Source organism: Lissotriton helveticus, chromosome 8 (assembly GCF_964261635.1).
Source record: "Lissotriton helveticus chromosome 8, aLisHel1.1, whole genome shotgun sequence".
Classification (NCBI taxonomy): domain Eukaryota; kingdom Metazoa; phylum Chordata; class Amphibia; order Caudata; family Salamandridae; genus Lissotriton; species Lissotriton helveticus.
This window is the reverse complement of record NC_136069.1, coordinates 1604963553-1604985871: the sequence shown is the minus strand read 5'-3', so window position 1 is coordinate 1604985871 and position 22319 is coordinate 1604963553.

Here is a 22319-nt window from a genome sequence, read left to right as displayed (position 1 = left end):
GAATTAGAAGACAGGGTCCCCCCCCCCCCGAGTCGAGGATCCTCAGAGCGTCATCAACCACTTGCAGTAGGGCTGTTTCAGTGCTGCAGTTTTGAATGAAGCCAGACTGGAAATTCTCAAGAAGATCATTGTCCTTGATATGACGAGAGAGTTGTTTCGCTACACATCTTTCTGTAATCTTCGCAAGAAAGGGTAAGTTAGTGATGGGGCGGAAGTTGTTGAGGTCAGACGCATCAGCAGTTGGTTTTTTAAGAAGCGGGGTGACCTGTCCAGTTTTGAAGGAGACAGGAAGGGAGCCTTGATAGAGGGAGAGGTTGACCAGAGTGGTCCAGTAGGAGAGGGAAAGGGTATAAAAGTCAATGGCAATGGCACTGTGGATGGGGTCCAGATGATGGTTGGAGGGCTTTGTTTCGCGGATGCACTTGAGAAGGGCATCTTCAGATATGGGGACAAAGTTTTGCCAAATGACTAAGGACTTGCACTCCTCTGGAGGGGTAGGATGAGCGACCTGATTCACAAGTGATTTCACTTTTTCGTCGAAGAATATAGCGAAATCCGCTGCTCTCTTTGCAGAATCCTCCAACTTGGAGGAAGAGGGAGAGCGGTCAGGACTCTATTGGAAATTGCAACTTATTAAATGTATTAAGCTGACTCCAATGTTAGGCTATGGGTGAATTAAGCCAAGACTTCATGCTCACTCGCACAGCTTCCGGCTGCAATGGCGCCAATCTAGTATTCTTAGTGCCACTCGCAAACGGAGCAGTCGAGCAGCTTTCTGCTTGAGAATGCATTTGGAGTGGATTTTCTTCTCAAACTGGCTATTGGAGTTGATTTTTTGGACAAGAAGCCATTTAGAAAAAATCAAACCAGAAGGAAGTAACCCAAAGACTCCAACTTCCTGTTCCTGTCGAGCAGGCTTGTCCCAGTGCTTTGTCCCTCTCCTTGTCACTTTTCATTGGGATTTGGAGCTGAAAGAATGTTTCTTCTTGTCTGCAGCATATAAACAATTGTATTTAAGGACTTTGTTTTTGAGATATCACAATTAAGTTGAAAACTGGTATATAAGGGTGTTTTTGCAGTTAGCAAATAGGGGAGCACATTGCAGTATGCACCATTTGCCACACAAATGTTAGTCGAAGTAAGCCTGGTACACATTATGGTACTGGAGGCCAGACGATCCACATGAAAAAACACCACACAATTAAGTGGCAGGAGCACCTTAAAAAAATTGCTGAATGGGGTCGTTGTGGTAGGAAGAGCCGTGGAACATCAGCTACAAGTCCAATCACGGTCGAAGGTGATGATGATGTGGAAGAAGAGGGTGACATCTTCATGCAAAGCAGCCCTGTCCCCAGCAGTGTGCCAGCAGATTCACACACCTCAGCAACTTCACAATGGCACAAGAAGACTCACAGTGAGATGGAGACACTACAGCATACCGTGACTGCCCCACCACCACCATGCTCTTTGAGTCTACCACTAGGATCTACTTCTCAAAAGACACCTGTGTCAGTGACCCAAGAAAAGAGGAAAATCCAGGCTACTATTATAGGCATGTTTAGGCAGTAAGGGCCCTATGAGCGAAACCACCAAACCACACGTTTGTACAATGGGAAGCTGGCAAAAATTTTATCCCTGGACCTACTCCTGTTTTCTTTTGTGGAAGCAGTGGCATTCTTAGAATTTGTGGCAGCAGTCTGCCTAAAATGGAAGGTACCATGTTGGACCTATTTTGCCAGAGTGGCTGTTCCAGCACTGCATCATGATGTGTTGCAGTTGGTTATACAAGCTTTGCAGCAAAGTTTTTGTAGGGGTAAAGCAAAAGATGTCTTTAGATCTTGACCTTGAAGAAAGTTTTAAGAGCATTCAGCGGCATGCAACAGTGGCCATGTTCGCGATGGAGAAATCACATACAGCTGTAAACATCTTGGAAGAATTTAATAGCAAGTTGTATGAATGGCTGCAACCCAGAGGTCTTAGAATTAGATTTGTTGCCACAGACAATGGCAGTAACATAGGCAAGACCTCAAAACAGAGATAGAAAAACAAATGGAAGCAGACGATTGGATAAAGACTTTAATTTACATTAATGCCAGATTGGATGATCATGCGAAAGAGGTTCATGAACGTAAACTTAGGAAGTTTAATAGGGATACTATAGATTACAAGCTAGATGACGTCTACACATGGGCATAGGCTTATGCCCAGAAGAGGGTATTTCATAAACATGGAACATCGTCCTCTGAGGAGAGTGTGGTCACGGATCAGGAGATGACACTATCCAAGGCTCCTGTACCATCTACCATTGGGAGCGTGGTAAGAGCAACGGAATCGGACGCACCAACCACAGTCACGAAGGAGACTTTTTTAGGGCAGGGCCAAACTTCCAACCACCCTCCCGAAGAAAGAGAGTTGACAAAAGGAAGCGAGTCAGGAGGGGACAAAAAAAGAATTGCAGAGTCATCAAGGACTCTGAGGAATCTCAAGAAATCTTAGTTATGAACATTTCACACTAGTCACTGGGTCATCAAGACAGTATTGAACAAAGGGATGTCGTTCATCCCAAAATATGTGTCAAATGCTTTGGAGGCTGAAGTGGCATTTTTTAAGTTGATGAGAAAATTGAGACTGCGCTGTTTTTTTCACACCATGTCAACTACTGAGCAAGCTTCCACTGGAAGTACCTCCGAGAGATTTAAACCAAATAGCGTATTCATGACCCCTTTCTCGCACAAATGGATACGTTTGAAACGCTGGTAAAAAAAGTTTTACAACGTAAGAAGTGTCAACCACCATGACGAACAAATCTCATATTAAAGGAGCAAAGAATTTTGAGGCACCTGAGTCATGACAAGTCATTTCTCAACCAGCGGAGAAGGGGGAGCGCTTGTTGTAATGGACAGAGAATTTTATGTGTGGAAGGTAGAAGATCATGTCTTTAACAAGGATACTTATATTCGTCTGGAGTCTGACCTGATGAAAGAGTTCATGTTGGTCTTATCCACTTTGCTGGATAGAGCTGTTGAGATGGGATGGATTAATGACACTACAAAAAAAAATGTTTTTCAGAATTTCCACAGCACCAACACACATACATGCTAGCAAAAATGCATAAGGATGCTAATGATCCACCATTTCGACACATCATGGCAGAATGTGGTTCGCTACATGAACCTATCGGCAGATTTTTGGATTATCATTTTCAACCTATAGTTCAGCCATGGAGCTCTTACGTTAAAGACACAACCCATTGCTTAATAAAATTGGACAGGATTCAATGGGAAGTCGCCAAAGATACATGGTTATGTACCATAAATGTAGCAGCATTTTATACGTTTTTTATTTATTTATTTATTTGCAAAGTTTTATTTAGTGCTGGCTAGTCCCAGAGGGATCAGAGTGCTTTCCATGAGGATCAGTGAGTTACAGGTTCCATAATTACATAGACAAGTATAGACATAGGAGAATAGAAAAAAACAAAAAACATGAGATTACACAATAATGTGAGAAGTATTATCGTGTACACACGTCATGCGGCGTGCAAAGGTAGAGGGGGAATGATAAACGGGGATAGGGAATGCAGGTAGGAAAACATAACAGGGAGGCGAGGAAAACGGTGTCCGATGTCTGGTTGGGTAGGTGCTGGACGAGTGGTGAACCAGAGCCAAACTCCTATTTAGCTCCACTGGGCATCAGCCAAAGTTGCTAGGGCACTGCAGTATTATTTGCAAAGTTTTACATAGTGCTGGCTAGACCCAGAGGTGGTTGTATGTTCTTACAACACATTCAGTTGCAACGCATGCCTTTACCACGCATGCGTTACAACGGAATGGTATTTCAACGCATAACCTTTTCCTCGAATTCTTCCATGGTGACGTCATACGTCGTTAAGAGGAAGCGGAAGTTTCTTTCCGTTTCCTCTTAAACGACGCCGATTGCGGAAACATCCTGCCGTGACTTCAGGTGAGAATTTTTTTGGAGGGGGGAGACCTGCCCCAGCCCCCCTTTTTTAATTTGAACCTTTACCACATATGCCTTTGCTACATACCTCGTAGTAAAGGTATGCGTGGTAAAGGCTTTCGTGGTAACCACGCATGCGTTGTAATGCATTTGTGGTTAATGTATTAGTGGAAATGGCCGCGTTGTAATGGCCGTTTCCCCCCAGAGGTATCAGAGCGCTTTTTATGAGGATCAGCGAGTTACAGGTTCCATAATTACATAGACAAGTATAGACATAGGAGAAAAGAAAAAACATGAGATTACACAATAATGTTAGATTATTAGCGCATGCACACGTCTTATGGGGAGTGAAGAGGTAGAGGGGGAATGGTGAACGGGGGTAGGGAATGCAGGTAGGAAACCACAATGGGGAGGCGAGGAAAACGATGTCCGATGTCCAGCTTTATAGGTGCTGGCCGATGGGTGGACCAGAGCCAAACTCCTCTACAGCTGCATATGACAGCTCCACCGGGCATCAGCCAAAGTTGCACGGGCGCCATGGTAGGTACAGACAGTTTTGGTTTCCGCCCAGGGGAGATCGTTAAAGTTCCATCAAGAGCACCAGTCACGGTGTTGCTAGTAAACGCCGTCCGCCTCATTCTCCAGTTCGCCCCCAGGTCAAGAGTGGAGAGAGCAGAGGTGGAAGGGACAATTCCAAAGTCCGCAGATCTTCCCCATTCCCAACAGCAGTGGTGAGTGTTGGGCATTTGAATGAATAAATGAATGAATGAATGAATGTTGAATTTATAGAGCACGTGGTTACCCTGGAGCGTCCCAGCGCTGTACCACTGGGGAACCCGTCATGGCTTTCCCTGTGAGATGGTTCCTTTACTGGGCATCCCCAAGGTGAAGCCAGGCATCCCCGGCGGTGGTGGGGCCGGAGTGGAGATTAAGCAAGCTATTGCCCAGAGTTGCAGCGTGGGACCCCATGGTTAGAGTGGCACCGAGGCGAGATTTATCGGGCCCGCTGATACTGGTCCTGCACCCGGCCGCTTCGGGAATTAAACCCTGGTCCCGGGCCGACCTCAGCCTCCGGGTCTGCCGCCTCTAACCGTTGAGCCACACTTCTCCAGAAGGATCCCAGTGGTATGGGAGCCCTGGGTGTTTCGGAGTACTCCTTCCCTACCTAATCCGGAGCAGTCTCCCTGTATACTCCTGCAGCTGTACCTCTCTCGGAAGCTCCGCTGGGCGCTCTTATGTCACGGCATAGATCAGCCTGCATTCCGGTTGAGGAATCGTTGTTTTGGGTGGGATAACAGTGCGGGGGCACACCGCTCAGAAAGCTGGTGAGAGGGTTCACCACGGAGCATCAGTTCCGCACGGCAATGTTGGGGAAAGGGTCCTCCTCCTACCAAGCTAACAGGTTCTCTTTGGTTAGCGCCATCTCTCCTTCTTGTCTGCCTTCTGTTGATGGCCCCCTTGTCTCCGTAGGAGTAACGTAGCTGGAGACTCTGTTTGTTTGCGTCTTTTTAGGTGGCATAGGGTCCTTAGTGTCCACTGAGCGCCCCCTTCGGAGATGAGTGGCACCTTGTTTTGTGCTATATTCCCCTTCTGTGTGCCGCTCATCCGAAACCTGTGTTTCTCCGTCTGTCAAAGATTTTCATCCGGGCTCTGGCCTATGTTTGGGTCTGTGGGCTCAATGTTCCCGTCTGGCATCTCGAGTGCTTCTTGAGTGACCCCCTTGTCCCTGCGTCCCCATGCCTACCGTGGATATTCCCAGAGTAGAGGTGGATTTTACCACAGCGGGCACCAGGTGGGTTCGCGCTAGGTCTCTCCTGATCTGCCAGCAAGGGGCCCGGTCGCCCCCTTCAGGCTTTTCCCCCGCTGTCCGGGGTATCTCCCCCGCTTTGAGTATGGTCCTGCAGGGAATCAGATCCCTTCAGTGCCTTGTAGAGTCGAATTTTCTGTGAAGTCTCTGTGGCTGTGGGAACTTCTTTTTGTGTCTTAAGCTGTTCTATTACCAGTGGGTGGCCGCCATGTTGAGGTCAGGCACCTAGGGGTTCATGAAGCTGCCATGTGGGGCCCCCAGAAGCCTGCATTGCCCTTTGTGTGCTTCTTTCCCGGTCATCACTCACTCTTCGGGCAGCTGCTCCATCTTCATCCGCCCCACTGGTGTCTGCAGCACCTCGGGCCCGTCCACAGCTCATCTGGCCGCTATCTTGGAGTCAGGCGTCTGTCTCCGCGTGCTCCCTGAGAGCCTCCCTAGGTCCGGTGGAGGTCTTCCGATTATTCCCCCGGTGCTCCCACTACCATCTGGGCTTTGTTATCTCCCGAGGGTGGCAACGCTTGAGGCGCCGGGTGCAATCGTACGTCTCTCCAGCACAGCAGGAGCTCTCAAGTTTGCTCCCAGGGCTCATTCAATTTTCACGCCCCGTACAACCTGCTGTTTTCCTCTGCCGGGGGTGGCCCTCTGATTGATACGGCTCCTTTCTGTTGGCCGCTGCCCTCCTCGATGTCGTCCCGGTGCCCCCTGGGGTTACCGCATAGCTCCGCAGCTTCGACGATTCCCGATTCCTGTTGGCGGACCCCTGGTGAGAACTTGGTGCCTCTGTTAATACTGGATACTTAGCGCATTTTCTGGGTTAAAAATGTGCCTTCATTTGCTCATTTAGGTGACTTTCTTACAAATTTCACCACGGAGCCTCAGCTGTTAAGGTCTGCTCGGCCATCTTGACTTCCATTCGTCAATTCCTCATGTGAGGGAATGGAGGCAGTTGAGTGGATGAGTGGATGCTCCTGAATAATGATCATATGGGAACCAATGAAATCTTTTTGATGGAACTGTTACACTTCAACTTGTTTCACAGTTATTTTGTTTGCAAAGATTAATTTTTCTTCCAAAGGACAGGAACATCGATGGGCTTTCCTGGTGTGCCGTCGTATGCCAACATGTTTATGGCTTCTTTTGAGCATACATACATTTTAAGGAAAAAAACATGGACAAGGTATCTTATCATTTACATGTGATACATAGATGACATTCTAGTTATCTGGAAGGGCAACCAGCAGCAATTGGAAGACAACATCAAGACACTTAACGATCAGAACTCATGCACCAACTTCACACATCAGATACATCGAAACACAATAAATTTCCTGGACATTCAGATCACCAACACAGGCACGTTTTTAAAAAACCTACTGACAGAAACAATGCATTAAATGTTTCCAGTTTTCATCCTCCGTCCTTGAAAAAACATTTACCATTGTCCCAGTTCATCAGAATAAAAAGAATTTCATCCACTCAGACACAAGTGGATGAAATGATTAAGGAGCAATACCCAAGAGACGTCATGGTGACGTCATATGTCGTTAAGAGGAAGCAGAAGTTTCTTTCCGTTTCCTCTTAAACGACGCCGATTGCGGAAAAATCCTGCCGTGACTTCAGGTGAGAATTTTTTTGGAGGGGGGAGACCCGCCCCAGCCCCCCTTTTTTAATTTGAACCTTTACCACATATGCCTTTGCTACATACCTCGTAGTAAAGGTATGCGTGGTAAAGGCTTTCGTGGTAACCACGCATGCGTTGTAATGCATTTGTGGTTAATGTATTAGTGGAAATGGCCGCGTTGTAGTGGCCGTTTCCCCCCAGAGGTATCAGAGCGCTTTTTATGAGGATCAGCGAGTTACAGGTTCCATAATTACATAGACAAGTATAGACATAGGAGAAAAGAAAAAACATGAGATTACACAATAATGTTAGATTATTAGCGCATGCACACGTCTTATGGGGAGTGAAGAGGTAGAAGGGGAATGGTGAACGCGGGTAGGGAATGCAGGTAGGAAACCACAATGGGGAGGCGTGGAAAACGATGTCCGATGTCCAGCTTTATAGGTGCTGGCCGATGGGTGGACCAGAGCCAAACTCCTCTAAAGCTGCATATGACAGCTCCACCGGGCATCAGCCAAAGTTGCACGGGCGCCATGGTAGGTACAGACAGTTTTGGTTTCCGCCCAGGGGAGATCGTTAAAGTTCCATCAAGAGCACCAGTCACGGTGTTGCTAGTAAACGCCGTCCGCCTCATTCTCCAGCTCGCCCCCAGGTCAAGAGTGGAGAGAGCAGAGGTGGAAGGGACAATTCCAAAGTCCGCAGATTTTCCCCATTCCCAACAGCAGTGGTGAGTGTTGGGCATTTGAATGAATAAATAAATGAATGAATGAATGAATGTTGAATTTATAGAGCACGTGGTTACCCTGGAGCGTCCCAGCGCTGTACCACTGGGGAACCCGTCCTGGCTTTCCCTGTGAGATGGTTCCTTTACTGGGCATCCCCAAGGTGAAGGCAGGCATCCCCGGCGGTGGTGGGGCCGGAGTGGAGATTAAGCAAGCTATTGCCCAGAGTTGCAGCGTGGGACCCCATGGTTAGAGTGGCACCGAGGCGAGATTTATTGGGCCCGCTGATACTGGTCCTGCACCCGGCCGCTTCGGGAATTAAACCCTGGTCCCGGGCCGACCTCAGCCTCCGGGTCTGCCGCCTCTAACCGTTGAGCCACACTTCTCCAGAAGGATCCCAGTGGTATGGGAGCCCTGGGTGTTTCGGAGTACTCCTTCCCTACCTAATCCGGAGCAGTCTCCCTGTATACTCCTGCAACCGTACCTCTCTCGGAAGCTCCGCTGGGCGCTCTTATGTCATGGCATAGATCAGCCTGCATTCCGGTTGAGGAATCATTGTTTTGGGTGGGATAACAGTGCGGGGGCACACCGCTCAGAAAGCTGGTGAGAGGGTTCACCACGGAGCATCAGTTCCGCACGGCAATGTTGGGGAAAGGGTCCTCCTCCTACCAAGCTAACAGGTTCTCTTTGGTTAGCGCCATCTCTCCTTCTTGTCTGCCTTCTGTTGATGGCCCCCTTGTCTCCGTAGGAGTAACGTAGCTGGAGACTCTGTTTGTTTGCGTCTTTTTAGGTGGCACAGGGTCCTTAGTGTCCACTGAGCGCCCCCTTCGGAGATGAGTGGCGCCTTGTTTTGTGCTATATTCCCCTTCTGTGCGCCGCTCATCCGAAACCTGTGTTTCTCCGTCTGTCAAAGATTTTCATCCGTGCTCTGGCCTATGTTTGGGTCTGTGGGCTCAATGTTCCCCGTCTGGCATCTCGAGTGCTTCTTGAGTGACCCCCTTGTCCCTGCGTCCCCATGCCTACCGTGGATATTCCCAGAGTTGAGGTGGATTTTACCACAGCGGGCACCAGGTGGGTTCGCGCTAGGTCTCTCCTGATCTGCCAGCAAGGGGCCCGGTCGCCCCCTTCAGGCTTTTCCCCCGCTGTCCGGGGTATCTCCCCCGCTTTGAGTATGGTCCTGCAGGGAATCAGATCCCTTCAGTGCCTTGTTGAGTCGAATTTTCTGTGAAGTCTCTGTGGCTGTGGGAACTTCTTTTTGTGTCTTAAGCTGTTCTATTACCCGTGGGTGGCCGCCATGTTGAGGTCAGGCACCTAGGGGTTCATGAAGCTGCCATGCGGGGCCCCCAGAAGCCTGCATTGCCCTTTGTGTGCTTCTTTCCCGGCCATCACACACTCTTCGGGCAGCTGCTCCATCTTCACCCGCCCCACTGGTGTCTGCAGCGCCTCGGGCCCGTCCACAGCTCACCTGGCCGCTATCTTGGAGTCAGGCGGCTGTCTCCGGGTGCTCCCTGAGAGCCTCCCTGGGTCCGGTGGAGGTCTTCCGATTATTCCCCCGGTGCTCCCACTAACATCTGGGCATTGTTATCTCCCGAGGGTGGTAACGCTTGAGGCGCCGGGTGCAATCGTACGTCTCTCCAGCACAGCAGGAGCTCTCAAGTTTGCTCCCAGGGCTCATTCAATTTTCACGCCCCGTACAACCTGCTGTCTTCCTCTGCCGGGGGTGGCCCTCTGATTGATACGGCTCCTTTCTGTTGGCCGCTGCCCTCCTCGATGTCGTCCCGGTGCCCCCTGGGGTTACCGCATAGCTCCGCAGCTTCGACGATTCCTGATTCCTGTTGGCAGACCCCTGGTGAGAACTTGGTGCCTCTGTTAATCCTGGATACTTAGCGCATTTTCTGGGTTAAAAATGTGCCTTCATTTGCTCATTTAGGTGACTTTCTTACAAATTTCACCACGGAGCCTCAGCTGTTAAGGTCTGTTCGGCCATCTTGACTTCCATTCGTCAATTCCTCATGTGAGGGAATGGAGGCAGTTGAGTGGATGAGTGGATGCTCCTGAATAATGATCATATGGGAACCAATGAAATCTTTTTGATGGAACTGTTACACTTCAACTTGTTTCACAGTTATTTTGTTTGCAAAGATTAATTTTTTTTCCAAAGGACAGGAACATTGATGGGCTTTCCTGGTGTGCCGTCGTATGCCAACATGTTTATGGCTTCTTTTGAGCATACATACATTTTAAGGAAAAAAACATTGACAAGGTATCTTATCATTTACATGTGATACATAGATGACATTCTAGTTATCTGGAAGGGCAACCAGCAGCAATTGGAAGACAACATCAAGACACTTAACGATCAGAAGTCATGCACCAAATTCACACATCAGATACATCGAAACACAATAAATTTCCTGGACATTCAGATCACCAACACAGGCACGTTTTTAAAAAACCTACTGACAGAAACAATGCATTAAATGTTTCCAGTTTTCATCCTCTGTCCTTGAAAAAACATTTACCATTGTCCCAGTTCATCAGAATAAAAAGAATGTCATCCACTGAGACACAAGTGGATGAAATGATTGAGGAGCAATACCCAAGAGACGCCAATAGAGGCTATCCTCAAGAGGTACTGGAAAAAGCAAAAAGTAGAGTAACACTTAAATCCTGCGAAAACCTATTAATTCCAACACAACAACTCAAGACTAGAAGATAAGTTTTTGTTTTAAAATTTTCCACTCAAGCATCAAGAATAAATTGAATCATTTCAATAAGATGGAATGTGTTGGAGCAAGAGCCTGACTTTAGCATACTATTCATCGCCAAGCCCATGTTGGCACACTCACGATCCAAGAACATCAGAGAGATTTTGAAATCCACAACTCAGCATGATCAACAAACTCATACTGGGAGGAGAAAATGTTGGACTTGCAGCCATTGAAGGAATTTCATACCAGGAAATGTATTTTTACATCCTCAGACAGGCAAGAAGGTAGCACTCAAGCATTCCTCCGATTGAAATTTGGAATCTGTGATTTATGCTATAAAAAATGTCCATGCGGCTTCACAAATGTGGGATGCACTTCACGTAAAATTAAAACAAGGATCACTGAGCACAAAAGTATGAACAGGAAAAAAAACACAGGAATTCTTGTTTGGAAGCTCCTTGACTAGAGGCACAAGATTCAATACCACAACTCCGTTTCACAGTTCTAGAGAGGATACCCATAGTGTTAGGCAAGGACACACAAAAACAGCTTGCGCGTAGGGAAATGTTTTGAATTAAATATTTAGACACCTTGATTCTTAAGGCATCAATGATAAATGTGAAATTATATGTTTTCTATAACACATTGAGTATAAATAATGATGTGGGTCCCATCATGTGGCACCCACTTAGGATTCTGAAGTTTTAAATATCATAATTCATTTGTGAACTTTGCAATTCCATTGCTTGCGAATATCGTCTCAACCTTACACCTTCAACACTCATGCATGCAATTTGCTCCAGTATTGGAACTTTCATAGATTCCCATGCTTTGTATCATTCCCCCATCGTCGGAATGGGAGCCTCGGTAAATAAAAAATACCATAGCAGTAAGCACAAAAGAGAAAACTAGGCTTAGGCCTCACCTCATTTTGTAGCTTATCCACCTCTTTTTGTAAAAGAGACCAACATTCTGTAACAACCAATCAGAACAGCCTCACCCCATAGAACCCTCCTGAGAGAGCCTCAGAGCCTTAGATTTTCTACCGCACGTTGTGCTAGGGAGTCTCCCCTGAGCTCTGCTCAGTTTTCTCTTCAGATTGGATTCTTTTTCCATTTCCTTATCTTTGATATGTCTGACAAGGAGAAGAAGGCGTTATTTAGAGCTTGTGCTACCTGTTCTAAGAAGAGGCTGTTTGTGGAGGACAAGCATGAGGACTGTATCTACTGCTTGTACCCGGACCACACGGCCACAGATTGTAAAATCTGCAGAACATTCTCTACAAAGACCTTGAGAGACAGGGAAGGCCGCTTGTTGACTTGGCTGCAGAAAATGAAGTCACGTAAGGAGGTTATGTCATCTGACAGTGAGGATTCTTCCCCAGCTGCGTCCTCCAGAAGATCCAAGAAGAGGGGTAGGTCATCCCTTTCAACTTCTATTGAGCCCCCTGTGAAAGCCTTACAAAAGACCTCTGATAGGTCTGAAAGGCTTGTCCCATAAAATCTCCTCACCGAGGTGTAAAGGAGAGGCTGGGACAGACTGAGGAGACACAGACAGCTAAGAAGGTGAAGAAAGGTGTTTCTGTTACTTCTCCACCATCTGAAAAGGAGAAGGGAGGCAAGAAACCTTCTACTGTCCCTCAGGAAGGAAGATCGGACAAGAAACTACGTCCGTCGACGACAAAAACAGCTGGTACTTCGATGACAACTTCCAAAAAAGACTTGGGTTCAGGTACAGCTTAGTCAACGGGACCGTCGGCGGCGCTGATGTCTTCGTCGACGTTTAAGGTACCTGTTTCCTGCTCGTCGACGATGGTGTCTACATTTTCGACGTCGACGATAATGACGACGAAGGTAGTGTCGACGACGATGACAAGGACAACGTCGACGACGACGACGTCGACGACGGCAGCCATGATGATGATGACGACAAGCTCGTCGACGACACCTTCGACGATCAATCCTCCGTCGACGATCAATCTTCCGTCAACGACGATTTCGCCGACGCTTCCGTCAACAACGAGTCCGTCGACAACGTCGTCGACGATTCAAAGGGTCCGTATATTTATAAAAAGGCAGTAAATTACCCCAGAGATGACATCTCCTCGGCGTGTAACACCTTTGCCTCCCACTATGCTTCTGGATGAGGAGTCTGATGACGATGAGGATGGTACTTATGGAGATGCTTATAGCCCATCCCAGTTACAAGTGAAGTTCCAAGATTCGGATTCTGATGAGTGCTATGCTGAAGAGCGCCAGTTTGTTCAGCAAGAAAGGCCTTCTCAAAAGTCACGTCAGGATATGGTGGCTATGCCGTCTGCTCTTATAACGGACTTGCAATTGATTCTACAGGATTACAAGAGGAGGTTTCCGTCGCAGACTGCGGAGCAGCAACAGCGTCCTCCTTCTCCATCCATTCCTACTACTCCTGCAGTTGCAGTGACGCCTTTGGTTTCTCGAGTTTCGGAGCCAGAACCCAGAGAGAGCCATCAGGAGGTTGTGCCTATTCAGGATGATGATGTCTCATCGGATGGAGATCCTCAGGTTGATCCTTCTCATGACCCGGATAGAGGTTGGTACGATGATGTCATTCAGGATCCAGATTCACCAGTGCCGGATACTGCTACCTCCCCTCCTGCTGACATTGGAGGTTTCCATAATCTTATGGAAAGGGCGTCCAAAAGATTTGGCCTACCTATTACGACAATACAATCAGACTGTTTCCTTTACGACTTCAAGGAACCTTTCAGAAAATCCGTTCGTTCAATACCAATTATCGAACATGTATGGTCCGAAGGTATTAAAGTGATGCAGAATCCGGCAACGGTAATTCCTGTTCTTCCCCGGCTGGAGAAGAAATATAAGGCTCCTGAAGGTAGTCCTGCTTGCCTGACTGGTCAGCCGAAGCCGGACTCAGTTATTTCCCACTTAATTCAGACACTCTGTTCATCACCACCCCCTTTTCTGAATCGTTTTTGGCCACTATAGGTATACTCAGACATGAGTCCCTTGCTCACTACTCCATCAGGATTCAAGCAAGCCGGGCCGACGAGGCTGAAATGCCAGAAACCGGTCCCCGGTAGCTTGTATCCTTTCTGGTGAAGAATTGGCTTGGTAGTTTGGTCTGCCCTGTTCCCATGATGCACTGGGCCAGGGACAGACTAATTTGCATATAGCCAGGTTCTGAGCTGGGATGGGGCAGTGAGCTGAATAACGGTGATGGATCAAGCCCTGATCTTTGGACTGGGTAAGAGTGGTCTGCTTAATTCAGACACTCTGTTCATCACCACCCCCTTTTCTGAATCGTTTTTGGCCACTATAGGTGTGGCAGGGTATACTCAGACATGAGTCCCTTGCTCACTGCTCCATCAGGATTCAAGCAAGCCGGGCCGACGAGGCTGAAATGCCAGAAACCGGTCCCCGGTAGCTTGTATCCTTTCTGGTGAAGAATTGGCTTGGTAGTTTGGTCTGCCCTGTTCCCATGATGCACTGGGCCAGGGACAGACTAATTTGCATATAGCCAGGTTCTGAGCTGGAATGGGGCAGTGAGCTAAATAACGGTGATGGATCAAGCCCTGATCTTTGGACTGGGTAAGAGTGGTCTGCTTAATTCAGACACTCTGTTCATCACCACCCCCTTTTCTGAATCGTTTTTGGCCACTATAGGTGTGGCAGGGTATACTCAGACATGAGTCCCTTGCTCACTGCTCCATCAGGATTCAAGCAAGCCGGGCCGACGAGGCTGAAATGCCAGAAACCGGTCCCCGGTAGCTTGTATCCTTTCTGGTGAAGAATTGGCTTGGTAGTTTGGTCTGCCCTGTTCCCATGATGCACTGGGCCAGGGACAGACTAATTTGCATATAGCCAGGTTCTGAGCTGGGATGGGGCAGTGAGCTAAATAACAGTGATGGATCAAGCCCTGATCTTTGGACTGGGTAAGAGTGGTCTGCTTAATTCAGACACTCTGTTCATCACCACCCCCTTTTCTGAATCGTTTTTGGCCACTATAGGTGTGGCAGGGTATACTCAGACATGAGTCCCTTGCTCACTGCTCCATCAGGATTCAAGCAAGCCGGGCCGACGAGGCTGAAATGCCAGAAACCGGTCCCCGGTAGCTTGTATCCTTTCTGGTGAAGAATTGGCTTGGTAGTTTGGTCTGCCCTGTTCCCATGATGCACTGGGCCAGGGACAGACTAATTTGCATATAGCCAGGTTCTGAGCTGGAATGGGGCAGTGAGCTAAATAACGGTGATGGATCAAGCCCTGATCTTTGGACTGGGTAAGAGTGGTCTGCTTAATTCAGACACTCTGTTCATCACCACCCCCTTTTCTGAATCGTTTTTGGCCACTATAGGTGTGGCAGGGTATATTCAGACATGAGTCCCTTGCTCACTGCTCCATCAGGATTCAAGCAAGCCGGGCCGACGAGGCTGAAATGCCAGAAACCGGTCCCCGGTAGCTTGTATCCTTTCTGGTGAAGAATTGGCTTGGTAGTTTGGTCTGCCCTGTTCCCATGATGCACTGGGCCAGGGACAGACTAATTTGCATATAGCCAGGTTCTGAGCTGGGATGGGGCAGTGAGCTAAATAACGGTGATGGATCAAGCCCTGATCTTTGGACTGGGTAAGAGTGGTCTGCTTAATTCAGACACTCTGTTCATCACCACCCCCTTTTCTGAATCGTTTTTGGCCACTATAGGTGTGGCAGGGTATACTCAGACATGAGTCCCTTGCTCACTGCTCCATCAGGATTCAAGCAAGCCGGGCAGACGAGGCTGAAATGCCAGAAACCGGTCCCCGGTAGCTTGTATCCTTTCTGGTGAAGAATTGGCTTGGTAGTTTGGTCTGCCCTGTTCCCATGATGCACTGGGCCAGGGACAGACTAATTTGCATATAGCCAGGTTCTGAGCTGGGATGGGGCAGTGAGCTAAATAACGGTGATGGATCAAGCCCTGATCTTTGGACTGGGTAAGAGTGGTCTGCTTAATTCAGACACTCTGTTCATCACCACCCCCTTTTCTGAATCGTTTTTGGCCACTATAGGTGTGGAAGGGTATACTCAGACATGAGTCCCTTGCTCACTGCTCCATCAGGATTCAAGCAAGCCGGGCCGACGAGTCTGAAATGCCAGAAACCGGTCCCCGGTAGCTTGTATCCTTTCTGGTGAAGAATTGGCTTGGTAGTTTGGTCTGCCCTGTTCCCATGATGCACTGGGCCAGGGACAGACTAATTTGCATATAGCCAGGTTCTGAGCTGGGATGGGGCAGTGAGCTAAATAACGGTGATGGATCAAGCCCTGATCTTTGGACTGGGTAAGAGTGGTCTGCTTAATTCAGACACTCTGTTCATCACCACCCCCTTTTCTGAATCGTTTTTGGCCACTATAGGTGTGGCAGGGTATACTCAGACATGAGTCCCTTGCTCACTGCTCCATCAGGATTCAAGCAAGCCGGGCCGACGAGGCTGAAATGCCAGAAACCGGTCCCCGGTAGCTTGTATCCTTTCTGGTGAAGAATTGGCTTGGTAGTTTGGTCTGCCCTGTTCCCATGATGCACTGGGCCAGGGACAGACTAATTTGCATATAGCCAGGTTCTGAGCTGGGATGGGGCAGTGAGCTAAATAACGGTGATGGGTCAAGCCCTGATCTTTGGACTGGGTAAGAGTGGTCTGCTTAATTCAGACACTCTGTTCATCACCACCCCCTTTTCTGAATCAGTTATTTCCCAGGCGGCGCAAAGCAAGTCCAAAAATCCATCGACACCACTCACAACACCGCCAGACAAAGAAGGGAGACGTCTGGACAATGTGGGAAAAAGATTCTCTTCTATGGCCAACCTCTTGGTCTGAGCTGCTAACGCTCTTGCTATCTTGGGCAGATATGATCGCCAGATGTCGTGCGATTTATCCCCGTTTGTGGACCAACTTCCGGATGGATCGAAAGATGAGGCCAGGAAGATACTGGTGGAAGGGGAGCGTTCCTCTCCAGAGGTGATAGATTGTGCTATGGACATAGCAACTACAGCTTTCCGTGCACTAGCGGGTTCAGCAGTTTTAAGGTGTCAAGGCTGGTTACGAGCAACCTGATTTCGCCAGGAAATTCAAAATAAGATCTTGTACTTACCTTACGACGGAGAGATGCTTTTTGGAAAGCATGTAGATGAAATGAATGAAATGAAAATGTGTTTTGTAGAGCGCAAATAACTGCCCAGAGGCGTCCAAGCGCTGTGACTGGAAAGTGTTCAGACAGAAGGACGAGTAACACAGGGGGGGGAGCGAACCTATTTATTGAACAAAAAAGTTTTCAGGTGCTTCCTGAAGGAAGTAAGATCTGAGTTGGACCTTAAGTGGAGATGATACCCTTCAAGGTATCAAGAAGGACACGGACACGGCAAGATCTTTGGGGTCATTGAATTACCGCAAAGTTCCTTTCAGAGGTGCGAGGGGGAGAGGGTTTTCCTCGTACAGAGGTGGCAATCAACAGCGCTACTCTTCATACTCGCAATCTTACAAGCCACAATATACACAGCGCTAAGGCCAGTCGGCGTCTTTCTCTCGCCAGCCACCAAGAGGGCGTCAAGGCAGAGAAAATTCTAAGCGGCAATAGCGGCTTCATGACTCTTTCCACTGTTCCTACCCCTCCGATAACATTAGTGGGGGGCAGGATTTCTCATTGCCTACACAGCTGGAAGGTTATTACATCAGACCAGTGGGTTCTGAATATCATTCGGAGTGGCCACACGTTGGAGTTTCAACAGCTTCCTCCAACCAGAGCTCCGGGCGCCAACGAATCGAAAAATCTGGGACTTTTACGTCTCGAAGCCCACCAACTTTTCATCAAGGGGGCAATAGAACCTGTTCCTCACTCCCAAAGGGGGAAAGGGTTTTATTTCAGGTTCTTCCTGGTTCGCAAGACAAAGGAAAAGTGGCGTCCAATATTAGATCTAAGGGAGCTCAACACCTATCTCATAAAGCTATCCTTCAGGATGGTCACCCTTCAGGATATTCTACGGCTACTGAATCCAGGAGACTACATGGCGACTCTGGATTTAGAGGATGCATACTTCCATGTGCCGATCCACTCAGCTCACAGGTAATACCTACGCTTCACAGTAGGCAAGAGCCACTTTCAGTTCAAAGTGCTTTCTTTTGGTCTCAGGTCCGCACCAAGGATCTTTACAAAGGTACTGGCTCCGGTGGCTGCGTTTCTCCGAAAACAATCTCTAGAGGTCTTTCCCTATCTAGACGATTGGCTGATAAAAGCTCCATCTTTCCAGGCAGCGTCCAAGGCAGTCACAAGCTGCATTCAACTTTTCAAACAATTGGGCCTTCAACTCAACAAGGAGAAATCGATCCTTCTTCCTTCCAACCCTGCAAAGTTTCTAGGCTCTATCCTGGACACAAATCGCTGCAAGGCCTTTCCATCGGAGGAACGTCAGAACAAACTTGTTCTGTCAGCTCGTCTCTTGCAAAAGAAGAAATCAATGTCGGTCCGTCTCTACAAGTCGCTGCTTGGATCGATATCATCCTGCATACCATTGATTCCGCACTGCAGGCTTCGAATGTGTCCACTACAAGAGCAACTGGACAGGCAATGGTGCCAAGCGGAAGGCTCGTTTGACGACAGGATCATGGTGACACCAGCAATGAAAAAAGCAAGCAGCTGGTGGTTGGTAAAAGACAACATCTCAAGAGGTCTAACCTTCACTCTTCCTCCATCTCCCATGGTTCTAACCAAGGACGCCTCGCTGGAAGGCTGGGGAGCGGTGCTACAAGAGTTGAAGGTGAGCGGTCATTGGGATCCAGACCAACGCACGTTCAACATCAATCTATTGGAACTCAAGGCTATTCGCTTGACCCTACAGGCTTTTCTTCCGAGGATTCAGAATCACACAGTGCTGGTTCGCACGCACAACACAACAGCCATGCACTATATAAACAAACAGGGTGGGACAAGATCCCGGGCTCTGTCAAAAGAAGCTCAGGAAATTTGGAACTGGGCGATTCTCCACAATATTGCTCTTACGGCAGGACACCTCACAGGTTTGCTCAATTCCACTGCGGATGCGTTGAGTCACCAAAGATCGATCAGTCACGAGTGGGAGTTAGACCAGACCATTCTCGAGGAGGTCTTTTCAGTTTGGGGAACCCCAACCATAGACCTGTTTGCAACTCCGGAGAACACCAAATGCCGATTCTACGCAAGCAGGGTTCACCAATGGGGATCCTTGGGGAATGCACTTTTGATAGCTTGGTGCGGCGCATTTGTCTACGCCTTTCCTCCAATTCCACTAATCCCGAGGCTGCTCAGGAAACTCAAGGCGGAACCTTGCACAATGATTTTAATTGCGCCAGCGTGGCCCCGACAGTTCTGGTACACGGAACTCCTCCTGCTGTCTCAGGATCAACCGATTCACCTGCAGCCGATTCCGTCTCTTTTGACGATGTCTAAGGGTCAAGTGCTCCATGCAGACCCGCGCTCACTCCAATTGACAGCGTGGCTCCTGAGTACAGAGAATTCCAGGCATTGAACCTCACAGAAGAGTGCAAGGTTATACTGTCGCAGGCCCGGGCTCTGAGTACAAACAAGACTTATCGGGCGAAATAGAAGAGGTTCTGTCTGGTGTCAGAGGCAGGATATTCATCCATACACTTCAGCTCCGCATCAGCTTTTGCCATATATTCTTTCTCTGGCTAAGTCAGGTTTGGCTCATTCTTCTATCAAAGTACATCTAGCAGCCATTTATAGATTCAGGCGGACGCCTTCAGGTCCTTCACTTTGGTCCGCGAGGATTATTAAACAATTCCTGAAGGGCCTGTTCAGAGCTTTCCCTCCAGTCCGGCCTCCACCACCTGTCTGGCAGCTTAACTTAGTTTTGGCTCATCTGATGAGAGCTCCGTTTGAGCTCATTCACAGAGCAGATCTAAAATTTGTATCGTGGAAACTGACTCTTCTATTAGCCTCAACATCAGCCAGGAGGATTAGTGAGCTCCAAGCGCTCACGATTGAGGAACCCTTTCTTCAGTTTAAAAAGGATGTTCTGATTCTGAGGTCAAATCCAAAATTTATCCCGAAGGTCCCATCCGAATTCCATCTGAATGAGACGGTGATCTTGAAATCTTTTTTCCCACGACCTACTACACCAGCGGAGAGGTCTTTACATTCTTTGGATGTTCAGAGGTGTCTGAAATTTTATCTGGAAGGAACAAAACCATTCAGGAAGTCTTCTCAACTTTTGGTCTCTTATAGTGCTCCGCGGAAGGGATTTCCGCTTTCAAAACACAGTATTTCACGTTGGATCTCTAACACAATTCAATTTTGTCATCAAGAAGCGGGCAAACCGCTTGAAAGACGAGTTCGTGCTCATTCAACGAGATCGGTTGCTTCATCAGTGGCTCTATTCTCAGGAGTCCCTATCAAGGACATCTGTAGAGCAGCTACGTGGAGCTGTACCCACACCTTCACAAAGCACTACTGCTTGGACTCTTCCATGAAGGATGATGCAGCGGTGGGTCAAGCAGTCCTGAGAAATCTTTTTCAATGAGAGCTGAGCTTTCCCTACAATCCCTCCTTCCTGTATTGCACATTTTGTATTGATTATTGTATTCTCTGTGGTAACATTTTTTATGATTTGTTTCCTATGAGGATAACTATGTTGACATGTAAGGATATTCATGTAACAAAATGTGCTTTTATGTTTTACTGCTAGCTACTCTGATACAAAGCATGGGAATCTATGAAAGTTCCAATACTGGGGCAAGAAAACAAGTTACTTACCTGTAACTTTGGTTCCCCAGTAATGGTAACTTTCATAGATTCCCATGCGCCCACCCTCCTCCCCTGGGAAAGCTTGCCCTTTTTCTTTACTGAGATAGTTGCTGTTACACAACGGCTACGAAAATCGGAGGCTCTGAGGCTCTCTCAGGAGGGTTCTATGGGGTGAGGCTGTTCTGATTGGTTGTTGCAGAATTTTGGTCTCTTTCACAAAAAGAGGTGGATAAGCTACAAAATGAGATGAGGCCTAAGCCTAGTTTTCTCTTTTGTGCTTACTGCTATGGTATTTTTTATTTACCGAGGCTCCCATTCCGACGACTATGAAAGTGACCAATACTGGGGACCCAAAGTTACAGGTAAGTAACTTGTTTTCTTACTCTTAAAGTGTGTTATTTTGTAGTCAGCACGAATGGGTTTTTAATGGTTCACTTTTCCTTTTTTCTGTTTCCTTTCCTGCTTCAATTTTCGTTTTGGAGCAGTTAATGCTTTTGTTGGAGTAATAGTGTACATGGGTAACAGTTCGGTTGGTACTGCGTGTCCGGAGCGCTTTGAAGAGGACTGTGTATGTGCACTGAGATCTTTATGAGTACATGTACGAGGGGCATATTTGGTTTTTCAGGTAACTATCATGTAAGCATGTTTAACCACTTCCACGCTAATGACAAAGCCAGCTCGTCATGGGCGTTACCTATGGTGCGCTCATGACGAGCTGGCTTTGTCATGAACAAGCCTTTTTCTACTTCTTCAGCGCACAGCGGGAAAACGCGGTAGCGCTGTAGGAGCTAATTGGCCAGCATACTGTTTGATAGAATATGGCCCATTACATTGTGATGTATTACATTGTGTGCTTTTACAACGCGGTCGTTACCACGACTGCGTTGTTAGAACGCAATGCATTTACATCGTAAGTCGTTACACCGACTTGCACTATGGTGCGTGCTGGACTTAGGAATAGTATTAATTACTATTCCTACTCCAGTTTGTGCAACAGTAGGGATGGTGTTGGAATTCGTTTGCAATACGTCAGTGCGCCCTATTGCAAGTCATCGTAATGACTTGCAATGTAAATGCATCGCGTACTAATAGTAGTGCAATGTAATAAACGTTGTTTGCCATTTTATAGGAAGTTGACTCTGTGATATCACATGGTGTCAGTTGAAACAGACGCAAGATGGGTATGTTTATCATAAGGTAATACCACCTGAGCATGTCTAAGAGAGTGGCATTCTGGGCTTGTTTGGTAATATTCATGTTGCGGCGCATTGCTTTAATACATATTGTTTTTTGATAAGTATCACACAAAGCTGTCTTGCAAACTGAGGCAGCGGCATAAAGTTTTGTGTATCGTGCTTTTTTTCAAATGCGGGTGTGGTTCGGCAGATTAAAAACAGGCGACCATCCGTCCTCCTTGTTGTTTACTCTGATGACGACATTATGTTGATGTAGAGACATTGGGGTTTGGTGGGTAAGTTCCCCAAGAGGGAGAAATGCACATACGATTTAAGATACTTTATGGACCGCAGCAACAAAGGTTTATTGTATTCATTTAGATGGACTAACAGTGCAGGATTGCGCGAGGTGATACAGTGGCGTCACTGGGGTTGGTGTCACCCGGTGCGGGTAACTCATGGTGTCACCCCCTCACGACTTACCTCATGGACCACCTCTGTCGGAAATGTACGGCGCTAGGTACTGTCTTACTCCCTCTAGCTCCCTCTCTCTATCTAG